The sequence below is a fragment of the Scatophagus argus genome, chromosome 11 (assembly GCF_020382885.2).
Source record: "Scatophagus argus isolate fScaArg1 chromosome 11, fScaArg1.pri, whole genome shotgun sequence".
In the NCBI taxonomy this organism is placed as follows: Eukaryota; Metazoa; Chordata; class Actinopteri; family Scatophagidae; genus Scatophagus; species Scatophagus argus.
The window spans coordinates 16,518,777-16,532,180 of NC_058503.1; the positions used below are offsets into that span (position 1 = coordinate 16,518,777).

General features: G+C 42.0%; 1 protein-coding gene across 1 annotated transcript in view; it reads right to left on the bottom strand.

Annotated features, from left to right (window-relative positions):
- LOC124066647 (general transcription factor IIF subunit 2-like) overlaps positions 1-13,404 on the bottom strand; it is a 37,754-nt gene that overhangs the window by 20,614 nt on the left and 3,736 nt on the right. The window lies entirely within an intron of this gene.

The window sequence follows — 13,404 nt, forward strand, 5'->3', positions numbered from 1 at the left end:
AGATTTTGAGTTCACAGTAGAAGGAACAGCTTTAACCATATTATGTATAAAAGAGACTAAAGACTAAACTAAGACTAAACTACAAAGTAACGCCATGTCCAAAATTAAAATGTTGGCTTATTTGCCAATGGTAGGTAAACTAGCCATAAAACTCCTTGAGATAAAATGTCAGTAAAAAAATTAACTACAGATATACAGACAGATAGATGTTAGACCTTATTAGTCCCTGGAGAGAAATTAGGTTACAAAACATCAGAGCAGTCATCCTATCACTCTAAGCTACACAGTCAGACTTTAATGGGATACATGATGTTGAAAATTTATTTTAAAATGTTGATTGACATTATTATCTCTCTCTCTCTCTCTCTCTCTCTCTCTCTCACTCACACACACACACACTCTGGAAACAACATACATGGACTGAACTCCATTTACTGAAAATGCTCAGAATCCATATCATTCTCACAGTCGAGCTCACTGTATTAAAACATACACACTCAGCCCTTCATCTGTGAAGCACCACTTTTCTATGACAATGTGCCACCACATACTTGCAGACATCCTTTGGAGTTGGTGTGAAATTCTCCTCTGTGGCACTGTGAATTGAGCCGGGTAGCTTGCTAGTTAAAACAAGGGTAACCGTGGCGACGGTGGACAGTTGCAGTACAAATCGTTTAGGATCATACGCTGCGTGCTGCCACTAAGCGCCCAGAGTCCACGCAAAACAAAACGTGGTCAGTCACAACTTCTGTGCTGCAGCGCTGCGAGTTTGTAGACTTTTATCAGCAGTTCACAAAAGGCGGCTGACTTCACTCATTTTATTCACCAATGCAGATTTATTCTCATGTTTGGTAAGTGGCAGATGCTAACTTTGGATCCTGGTGACACATGTGACATTTCTTTTCACCCAGTAAAATAATTTTAGTGTTGCTGATCCTGTCCTGAAGTAGTTATCGCTTCCAACGGCAACAACTCGGTCCACGGACAACACGTCTAAAAGTTAAAGACCACCTTAACGCGTTCACTGCAGTGATGTATTACTGTCCTCAAGTGTGCACATACTGACATCAGTGATACTGGGTGTGATCAGCGGTTCAACAGATCCAGCCTGATGCTGGGTTCATCATTACAGGGATAATTGATGCTCGGCTCTGCTCTCTCTTTCACACCTCCAGCTGAAAGGACTGACAGTCCGTCAGTTGTGCGGGCTCCACCTGCAGAAGCCTTTGGGGAGCCCCTTCAAACGCTCCCAGTTCCAGGGAGGAGATCTGATACTTTAAAAGTAGGCCAGTCCATGTGGAATAAATGCTGGCCTCCTCCCTCAAGGAGGACCTCGTTTTATCTCTGCATTGCACTCTGATGTGTGCCATCATCAAGTACATTTACTCAAGTACTGTACTTAAGTACAAATGAGGTACTTGTACCTTTCTTTTCATGCCACTTTCTACTTCGTCTCAACCTGGTGACATGGTACTTTTTTTCTCCGCTACATTTCTGTTACAGCGTTTTTTCCCCTTGGACAGCTTATAAATGGTCCATCAATCAAGAGAGAATTAAGTGATTCGTCATTGAAAAACATTTTATGGTTTCAGAAAGAAGAAAGAAAGAAAGAAAGTGACATATTTTGTCATTGGAGGGAACTCATGCTCTGCATTTAACCCACCCAAGTGACGTGCACACACACACAGCAAACCCGGGGCAGTGGGCAACCGCGTGCAGCGCCCGGGGAGCAGTGGGGGTCAGGTACCTTGCTCAAGGGTACCTCAGCCATGGACACCGGTACGGGGAATCGAACCAGCGATCCACCGGTTACGGGTCCGACACCCTAATGATCCACGACTGCATTAGAAAAGTGAGAATTAACTGCTTTTCTTTTTAATTCTGTTTCATTATCTTCATCGTTCTGAATGTACAACTGGCCTAAAAAACTTTGTGAAGGTGTCACTTCCTGTCAGTGCCCCCACCCCCGTTGTGTCTCTCTCGTGTCCTCCCCCATCAAAGTGAGAGTGAATTTGGGGAACAGCACTCAGGTAAACTTGTGGTCTCTCCCGTCCGAGTTTGATGTCAGTGAATAACAGCACCGTGGACGTGTTTCCAGGCAGTGCATCTCTTTCTCTCTGCCTCTCTCGTCTGTCTTGCAGCCACCTTCAGGTCTGAACTCTGTGTGACTATTTACTACGTTTAAACAGCAGTGGACAAGGTGTTCATAAACTTCTGGAAAGCTGCCTGTGCACGAAATGAAACTCATACTTCCTGGCAGCAGCCTCTGTGGGGACCCGTCGGTCCCTCTTACAGGCGCACAGCATTTTAAACAGTGATTATCCAGCCTTTCAGTCAAGGTTTAGTCACAACTTTAAACTAATGTATGATCAGTAGCAACAGACTGATACAGAACAGTGACTATAGCCTGTAGGCTTGAGTTTACATTGTACAGCCCAAGCTACTGCACAGCCACTAATTACTAGGAAGCAGAGCCTTAGCTCAGTGTTGTATTTTAGTATTTTCTACAATTTCTTATTGATGTTCATGTTATTTATGATCTAATCTTTCTCTCAAAGGGCACCAGACTGATTTAACTTAACCCCAGACTGCCCTAAGCGGGTCTGCAATTCACCCAAAATACTCTCCCAAAATCTTTTGGGAAAAACCCTGCATACCAGAAGAAGTAAATCAATATCAGACTAAATGCGTTAAGATCTGGAGGGAGCAGAATGTCAGACAGCAGTGCAAACTGAATCAAATATTTGACCTACCACATGTCAATAGGCTGATCACACTGGGCCATAAAAAAAAAAAAGACTACAAAACACTAGTGTGTAATGGCTGCGTTTAAGGACAAAACGAGCTGCTCTGGCGGTGGGCGATGTTGCCTGTGCCACAGCAAATGTAAAGCAGAGATGTGTCTAGATCTATTTATGGAGATGTTCAAATTTAATAATTCAAAACACTGGAACGCATTCATCTCCTCCAGAGTTTATTTTTTGCTGGAGTGGAAAAGCCTCTGAAAAACAAGTTAAACTGCCTCTCACTGCAGGGTTGCCTTGACCACGTTTTAGTGACAAAGCATACCGACAGTCAGCCGCCTCTGAATGAACAGCATCTCTCACTGTTCCTCTAACCGTGCTCCCCCTCCATGGTGACCGAAACCATCTGCACGGGCAGGCGTTGTCGGACCAGGCACTACCACCCCCATCATGACTCATCCATATCAACCTCTGACATCAGGCAGACCTCATCCTCAGCCCACTCCTCACAAACACAGACAACAAACATACAGCGCGTGCGTAACGCCGTGCGCGACGACGTGAATGCAAACACCTTCGAGAGGAGGAGGAGATGGTGATGTTCACCAAGCCCTGATACTTCACTGTGAACAACATCAAAACTGAGGCCCTTTTTTTTTTCTTTTTAATTGCAGTTCAGCTCCATGCATTTTTTATGACGATGACTGCTTTTACTTATTAGTCGCGGGGTCAAAGTGATCCACGCCTCATCAAAAGGCAGCTTTGGATGACGAGGGAGGCGGGAGGTGCAGGCGGAGAAGGGGAGAGGCGGTAACAGCTCAAATCATACTACTGTCATCAACGGTCTCATCTGAGTCTTTTCACCTGTTGCCAGGCAAACGCGACTCCTACATCATACGCTCACAAGCTGCTCTCGTTCTCTGGCACACACCCTTTCTTATCGCGACGGCTGCTCGGCCAGAAAATGACTAACATACCTCAGATTGTTTTTCCTCTTTCAACTCCAGAAAGACAGGCAACGGCAGAGTAGGAGGAGGACGAGGAGGAGGGGGGAGACAGGGTGATGAAGAGGAGGAGGAGGAGGAGGAGGAGGGGAAGGTCGCACCCCTTTCACTTCCACTCTGAGCTCAGACAAAAGAGGCAGCAGCAAACATTATTCAGTTACAAAAAGAGAGATGAGAAACAAATGCAGAGTGGCACAATGAAACAGTGAGTATAGAGACTTGCTCTTCATGTAATCACATATTCAGATATTTTTAGATTGAAGCTGCCAATGGCTGACACTTTAAATCTGAGCTTTTTCATACTAAACGTTCACAAAAGTAAGCGTTTCCCCGAAGAACTACACTTTTCCTTCAGGGTATAAAAGCCTCTGAAGCAGCGTCTACACTTAAAACCAAACACGAGAATCATTTGGTCTCAGACTGAACCCCAAAGACAGAAACGAATCTGCCAGTGAAGCGAAATAAATCCACTTGTCCTCAGAGCAGAGAGCCTTGTTTCAGGAATTTTCTAGAAACAAATGATTTCATAAACTTAAATTGGACAGAAAGATTTTACACAGCTCTCTTACCCCAAAATATAACACTTTATTTATGGAATTTTAAAACAAGCTGAATCATATTAAACCAAATTACAACCATGTTCCCACGCACTACTATTAATGCTGATTAATTCCACAATTTAAATTTTACTAGTGACTGAATAAACTGTATACCATCTACAAGTAGAATAATCCAATGCTGGACAGACAGCTCTCGCTTGGATCACAAAAGAATAAATTAAGACAGAGGGGCAGCAACAAACAATTATTTATCTGTTAATCTAACTGATGATTTATTTAATCAACAATCTAACATTAATTAAATCACTTGGTTCATAAAATGTTGGTGGAAAAAAAATCTAAATTTCACAGGGTGATATCTTGACATTCCTTATTTTGACAGGCCAAAAAAGAAAAATCTATCAGTGATGGAAACAACCGACGATTGGTGTTGTCGATCGACTAGTCATTAACGAAATATTCATCTGAGCTCTACAGTAAAACTGGGAGGAAACCAAAACAACAGAAGGGGCAACGAAGGCAGATCAGAAAGAGAAAGATGTGAGGAGGATCTCCAGCAGAGCAGACCGAAAGAGCAGAGAGATGAAGTGAGGTGGAGGACGAAATCAGAGCCAGCCGCCCCTCCACCTTCTCGCTGTATGTGTGAAAGCAGCAATCAGCACCCTGTGACACAACACCAAGGCAGGTGTGCGTACATGTGACCATGTGCATCTGAGCGAACTTAGCAGTGAAATTAATACCAATGCCAATAGTTTGTGACGCTGTACATATGTGTGTATGTATGCAGAATTTTTATGCATCAGTGTGAGCAAATCTGTCATTTCTGCCACACACATACACGCATATCCAAATCTGGTATTAGTTCATTTTTACTGTATATTATTTTAATTTTTTTAAGACAGATTAGTTACTAGAGTCTTGAGGCCCTGTGCTGTACGATGACTCTTTTTCTCTTTTTTGTTATATTATGCTCACGTGGTTCCCGTTTCTGCTGCAAACAACATTTTTTTAAATTGAAGACAAATATAATAATCATTCAAATGTTTGGGGAGAAAAAGACAGGAACAAATGATTTCACACTGAACTGAACTGTCTCACTGATCAGGGAAAACATATGCTGACATGTATGAGCGCTTTCATGGTTACCAAAATGATCTAATTTAATGTATACGTTACTGATTTTAAGGTCATTTCCTGAACAATTTGAGGAAGTTTAGCTTTTCACTTCATGGTAAAAATCACAAATATCTACTTTTAAAAATATGTTTTGCTCCATTTGCTTGGTTGCAACAAAAAAAAACTGCGGCAGAGTTGGCTTGGAAGCGCCACACGGAGTTTCTCCCTTTTAAGCACATCTCAGTTTCTAAGTTTCAAGAATAGCAAGACATCACGCTGGCAGCGTCGGTCTGTGATTTCAACTTCATTTTTTTTCCCTCAATCAAAACTACGACACCTAGAAAACCTCAGGCTGTGGAGTATTTTTCAGTATGCATATGGGAGTACTGGCTGATTCCTGTGCCTCTGGACAAACTGCGAAGCTGCCATATTGTGCTATGTGCGCTGTACTTAACAGGCCACAGGGCAAGGACATACTGCAACAATGTGGGAAAGGAAGTGGGAGGTCAATATAGAAATATATATCTAGCAAGCATTTACCCTGCAGCCCTCATACTGGCTGATCCTGTCATGCACATGCCAAGTAGTAGTGAGCGGATGTATAAAAATATGTAGCTGGATTTTATAAGGAAGGCAAGATTTAGTAAGCACAGTATATACACTGCATGGCCAAAAAGAAAAGTCACAAACACACACACAATAATTTACTGGACTGCCTTTAGTTTTGATTACAGCACGCTCTCACCGTGGCATCATTTCGATAAGCTTACGCAATGGCATCTATTTCCATCCAGAGATGCATTAGTCGGACCACTGCGTAAAGTCTTCAGTCTCCAGCACATCCCAAAGATTCTCAGTGGGGTTAAGGTCTGGACTCTGTGGTGACCAATCCATGTGAGAAAATGATGTCTCATGCTCCCTGAACCACTCTTTCACTATTTGAGCCCAATAAATCCTGGCACTGTAATTTTGGAAAATGCCTGTGCTACCAGGGAAGGAAAAAACCTGGTCATTCAGGAGGTCAGCTGACCTGAACCAGAATAACATTTTTTTTCCCACCACCACAGGTCTTCCAACATAGCTATTTAAGAAATGAGAAGCTACTCAACTGCATCTGTTAGGGTTAAATAACTTGTTGCCAGGTGAAACATATTAATCATCATTACAGTAATCATCCAGTGGACCAATGGAAGGCTCTTACCTATTTGCTTAGTTAAAACCAGGTTTCTGGTCAAAGAGCGTATAAGCGCACTTTTTACCACACCTAAACTCTACATACAGCCTTTTTTCTTTCCATTCAAGACTTTCCTGATCCCTTTGGCAGTGCAGGGGCTTGTTTTCAGGGCACAGAGCTGAATCTGACACAACATATTTAGCTCAGACCTGAATTTGACAATGCAAACTCTCCACTGAAGGCCAGACTAATGGTGGGTGAGTGAGGCAAGTTTTGTTACTGTTGAATAAAATCCTCCCACACAGCACAAAATGATTTTCTTGCTCAGACAAAAGTAATACAAACATATGGACTGTGTGACCTGCGTGCATATCAGATGTGGACGGCGCTGACAGGCTATTATTACATTTCTAATAAAGAGCAAATCTCCAGCCAGCACATGCTCTGCTCTAACAATAATGCAATCCTTTTTTAATTCATGTGTCTGTGAGCACAACTCTTTACAAAGGCAACAGCCAATTCTAATCTATCACTAAAAATCTGCTGGTGCCGGTCAGCTGAGCTTCGGGATGTTAAATACAGAAATGGACTACTGAGAGTAAATTGGACTCCTTATTTGAAATGCAGCAGTGATTGCAGGAAAATAAAACACAGAACAAGCCATCCAGCTCTCTGAGACAAAAAAAGACAGATTGCTGAAATGTGAGCTGTAATACCAGTGTGGCCTTATGAAACGAGGGAAGAGATTAAGATATAATGAGAAAAATGTAACATCGCAGAGATCTGGCGATAGTCCATAGCCATCTTTGCATAGTCACTCTCAGCAAATGTTGTCCTGTTTAAAGTCTGAAAGGACCCAGGGGAATTTAAATACACTTAGAAATTGGGAAAAAGTAAGTAAACTAGGAGAAAATACCTGTGCAACCTACTGTATTTGCATTTAGGAGACATGACATTACCATTAACACAATGGAGACACAGCAGCAGGGTTCATGAGTTACAGAGGTTACTTCCCCCACGTTTTCTTACAATGTGCTTCACTATAACCTTTTCAGCCTTTGAGTAGCGTCACGTTTTAGCCCTCCATCAAACCATTATTCTGAGTGTCACGTGTCTCTTTGTGTGGGAGCACAGCAGGGGTTGAACAAACCTTCATTTTCAAGAGGCAAAACAGAAATGAGAACACAGATGATGTTTCTCTAGCTTAACAATTGCTGGCTAGTGCTCTCATTTTCACCTTGGGCCACAACTAGCACGCATCGCTGAGAAGAATAGCAGGGCCTGAGTCACGGTGATTCAGCCCCGTACTTAACTGTCAGTACAGGGAAAAACAAATGTGAGATTTGCATTTTTGAGAAACCTGTAGGGTGCAAACATTTTTTGAATCATGAATCAACATTTTGAATTTTTTGAGTTTTGTGATCCGGTAAAAACAGATTTTGAATGCACTGAAAGATGTAGCAACAAATCATTTGTCTACCCACAACCAGATTTCCTTTTTCTACGTGACAGGTGACAGTTTTCTCCTATAGTTTTCTCAGATAGTTAAAAGACTGTGGTTTTATGGGACAGACATTCTTAAGCCATAACTGAACACATTTTTCAAAATCTCTATTACACCAGGTGTGGCAGCAGCTCAATGTACTTAGGCATATAAATATGAGCAAGATGATCTGCTGAAGTTCAAACCAGGCATAATAATGGAGGAGAGAGGTTTAAGAGTCAATGGATTGCCTCCACAGCAGACACTCTGACTATCAGGAGTAACAACAACAAAGTGTCCCAGCGACAGTGACAGCATGCACACCAAGCTCCTCCAAGCGAACCAATTCTCACTAATACACCTGTGAGCTCCATGTTCTGCCAAAATGTCAAAATGACCTGAAAAAAAGCCAGTCAGCTGCAGTTCTCTGGGCAAAAAAGCCTCGTCAATGGCAGGGGTCTGTTGTGAATGGTCAGACTTGTTTGAGCAGTAACTCAAAAAACCACTCGTTACATCCGTAGTCTGCTGATGAGCTTCTCTGAATGTACAACATGTCGCGCCTTGAAGCAAGTGGGCTAACAGCAGCAGAAGACCTCACCGCGTGCCATTCCTGTCAGCTAAAAAAAAATCCTGTCAGGCCACTATTGGCAGAAAATGTCCGAGTCTCTGCTACAACAGGCTTGGCATAAACACGTCAAAGCATGCATCCATCCCGCGTGGGATAATACAGCCAATCGTCTGTACAACAGATAAAAATATCAGAGCCTTTAAAACTGACGTGTTGATATGAAACAATGTTATTCTTACGCTCTTGATGTGTTGCTGTCGGTGTGAATGTGAGGAACTGTATTAATATGAGAAGAGGAGTTGTTGGAAAAGAGCACACAGTTAATTTCCATGGATTAATACATGCTGCAAAACTAATTTCAGGATGGTGACAAATAGAAACGATACCTATGATACTCACATTGCAAGAATGCCCACCCCCCCAATGTAATTTCTGGTGGAGAGTGCAGAGAGCAGTGTAATAGGAGAGTTGACAGTTTCAACCAGGTCTGACAGAGTGTTTTCCCCAAGAGGCTCAAGCTCTCCAGCAGCAGGAGCTCTGAAGCGTAGGCAGAGCATAGCCTTTAACTCTCCTTACCAAACACCAAGGCTGCTCCATGACATACGCTGTGGAAACCGTCCAACCGTACAGCTAGTAGTGCTCAACTTCCAGCACAGCGAGAGGAAGGAACAGCTGAAAACTGGAGATGAATGCCAACAATTCATACTGTGGGCCTGCTGAGTCCTTGTGAATGAAGTCAGACCTAGTCCTGAAAGCGTGTGCAGTTATTGTCGTCTGGCTACAAAGTCATGCTTTTCAAGAGGTATCCAGTCAAGAGATATTCCTCTTTAAACCCTCAGCGATTCATGAGCCACACTTTTGGAATGAACCTACAAAGCTAAGCCAGCCGCACTCCTTCAATAAAACACCTACGACAGTCTGCCCAGGATCCAACAGCACGCACGGATGCGATGCTATTGCACATGATGTTACTACAGAACAGGGATTTCAAATGATAGCACATCAGGACGACAGCAGCTTACTCAACTTAAAGCAAACATTACAAAATTTCTGCTTCTTGTGTGTCTTTTAGACCTCTAAACAGCAGTTTACTTCTCATGGGGTGTTCATGCGAGTGGCTGTTTTCTTTTCAGTGGCCCTGAAAGGGTGAGGACTTTAGCAACCTGCGCTGTAGCGTGATGGACTTACATTTTAAGCACGGAGCTGTAAAGTGAGTAGCCACTGGCTCGGAAGTACTTTTACTGGTTTTGAAGTTCTCCCTCACTGGCATGTTTTCCATTCAAATGTGAGGCAATTTTAAACAAACTTCCAGAAAGTTTTTGTTCATTTCAGTCCACTACAGTTATGCAAACATTAGGAGCTGTTTTATCAGAATTCACTGTTGGTGGCACCAAATGCAGGAGAAGAGGGTGACAAAGTCAAGAGAGCCAGGAAAACATAAAACAGAGGAAAATGATGTAGAGATATTGCAGTATTCTCACTGGTTTACACAAATCCTATGTTTTCATCTGCCACTATTTTTCATCTACTCGGTGCAGCTTGAGTGACATAAGACATCTCTTCATGTACGCCAGGTTTTCTTTTTTTAATCAATTCACTTAAACAAATTTTTACCCCTCAGCCAAATGCAAAAACTTTTCAGTGATATCAGAATTCCTTTATTAATCCCTGGAGGGAAAAAAAAGGAATTCTGATATCACTGAAAAGTTTTTGCCTAATATCTGGCCATTTTTCTGATGTTTCCACTCTGTTGCATAACTTTAACTATGCATAAACACAAGTGGATGGAAAAGAATTATTGTATATCTGGCACTTACTGCTTATTGCACTTCTGGTTAGATGCCAAACTGCGTTTCCTTGCATTGTACTTGTACATGTGTAATGACAATAAAGTTGAATCTAATCTAATCTAATCTAAAAAGTGGATGGAAATGATCTTACTAATATTCCAAAACATGTCAATAGAGAAACTGAGGGGTCGACCAGATAGTTAGCAATACTACATGCCATGGCCATCAATTTCGATTATTTAAACTAGATCCTGATCCTCTAGAAGAGGTGCTGCTGGAGACGTGGGCAATGTGCCAATTCTGACCTGTTAACCTGTGTGAGTAATTAACTAACTCTATGAGTTGCAGCATCACTTAGGAACACCTGGGTTGGGTTATTTAATTATTCATTTACTGATTATTAGACTAGTCTCAAATAAAATTTTATTCATGGTATCTTGTCTCATCCAGGCATCAAAAATGCACCAAAAAGGGAAGTTAGGTGAAAACACAGCTTTTACATAAGTTTATGTTTACACAGAAGTTTCAGGAATCTTAAACATCAACAGTGAACAACGGGTTTGATGTCAGGACGCTAGAAAGATGAAGGTGTGATGAGGAACTATCTGCTGAAGAGGCAGAAACACAAAAGGTCCATATTCATTTTGTGTTTGACAGACCAGAGTACAAAAAAAAAAAAAAATACTCTCACCCTGCAGTTCAACAAGTAGTTGATGTATTTCAAATGAATGCTTGTCTCTAAAACAGAAGCGCCGTAGCATGTACAGGTGCAGACACTGTGGCTTTGATTTATTTCAAAAAGACTCAAGGACTGCAAACTTTTAATGAAAAGCTTTACGGAGACAGCTGAAGGAAAGTCATACTGCAACAGAGCAGTACATTACATCTGGCTTTCTGTTCTCCCCTGCGCGCTTCTGTGCCAACTAAGCCTGTTGCTTAGCAACCTCTTAATCAATACCTGGTCCTTGCCGGAACAAAGCAGAACAACGAGAGGGGAAACAATGGAGGAACATTTAGCTAGCAGCCTTACAATACAAAAGCCATGTCAGACTCCATTCGTGTTCATATCAATCACTGATGGTCACCATTAGCAACCTCGCGCTATTGTTGGCTCACTGAATACTTGTGTAAGAGAGGTGGAGGAATGAATTACAGATTCTAAAATGTTTGGATTACAAGAATCAGGCGCTACAGAATTACTGACAGGATTACCTATTTCCTAATAAAAAGACGAAGACAGAACTCGTCAAGCCCAATTTGGGGATGCGCCATAGTTTGGACACAAAACAAGTTACTGTAAGTTACTACACGCATTATGTGATACTTAAACCAGATGCCAGAGCTGACAGAAATTCGATTAACTGAAAAGCCATGAAACAAACTTTTCTACAGGCCGCTGCTTCCTCCTATTGAGCGCAAAAAAATTTTTAACCCGTCCAGTTAGCATCCTACCCTTAGCATTTTTGCATGTCAAAATACTGCAAGTCATCAGCCATTAGTTCTTGTGTGAACTAATGGCTGTGTGAGCTAAAGTGTTGGACGCTGACCAGTCAGCGGTCCAAGACGAGCCAAGCTGCCATCGCCACTAAAGGCGTACAGAACACAGAAACAATCCAAACTCTTGTAGTAAGCCTTCCTAGAAGAGTGGAAGCTGTTACACCTGCAAAGTTTGAATGCGATGTCATTAAAGTCCCTGCTGGTGTAATGGTCAGGTGTCCCAATACTTTTGTTCATACAGTATAGCTAGACAGATAGATAGTTATAAAGCAGCTACATAAAAATATATTTCTCTATGATTTTTCACATGTAAATCTATTTTTTGCTAAAGACCAGCTCTGTCCGAGGTGTCAAGAATCAGTGAAAATTTGAGTAGGTGTGAGAGTGAAAGTGCAGATCAAACCATCACCAGTGTGTATGTGCAGGGAACAGTGGTGCTGGACAGCTGCTGCATGTGTGTTTTAAAGAGTGAGACTGTGGTAAAGTGAGTGGGAGCCCGGTGTCATACAATACACCTTTGTGTGGGCGAGTGGGGGTGGAGCTGAGCGTCGGTCAGGTAAATAGAGACCAAACACCACCACATCTCAGAGGACATTAGCCTACTTCTTGTTTCCAGTGCACTTTCACAGTCAAGTGAGCCACCTGGAGCAGCTTTAAGAAAAGGTTTGAACGCCTCCTGAATGCCATGTTTCCACATTCTCAAACACAAGGACATTATACAGGTGCTCATCTCTGACACCAGCTCTACCTGAGTTAGAATTTTTATTTCTATTTTTTTTTTTTTTTTTAAATCCTTTATAAACACAATTTTCGCCAGACTCTTCAGCGCAGAGCATTTTGAAGTGTGGCTGTTTTTGCTGGTAATAAAAGAAGCTGAAAAATCCATTATCACATGTAGGAGGTATTAATGCACATGCAAGTGTGGGTGAATCTAAAGAGCATGAGGGCGGTGACAGAATAAACCTTGTGGCTGTAGGATGTACCCTGATGCAGAGGAAACTTCAGTTCGCTTCTCATTAATTTTGAGGCACAAATTACTAATAATTACATGAGCTGATGAGAAATGATCTGTTGTCATGGCACTAACTCACATGGCCGTCACTGTCCTGTTGAGTGGTTGGCACAATGTCGATCTAATGCTGGCCTGTCAGACGCAGACGGCGAGAGAGGAGGAAGATGATAACTTACAATGTAAGTATTAATTAGTTCAAACAAGAGAATCTGATTTGACTTTTAACTTGTCTCAAGTGTCATTAGCAAACCAGTTATTAAAGGTTTATTCAACTTTTAAAAAGGACTGGATTATAATCTCTTCAAAAATGCTGGAGGATATATTACGTCCATTACAGGCACACAAGGTTGTGCAGCAAGTGGGACCTGATTAGTTTGTGTGGGCTGAAAAGAAAAACAGATAAAAGAGAGAGGAAGGTGCACTTTTTCGATATTTCTCTTTTTCTATTTGCTTTCA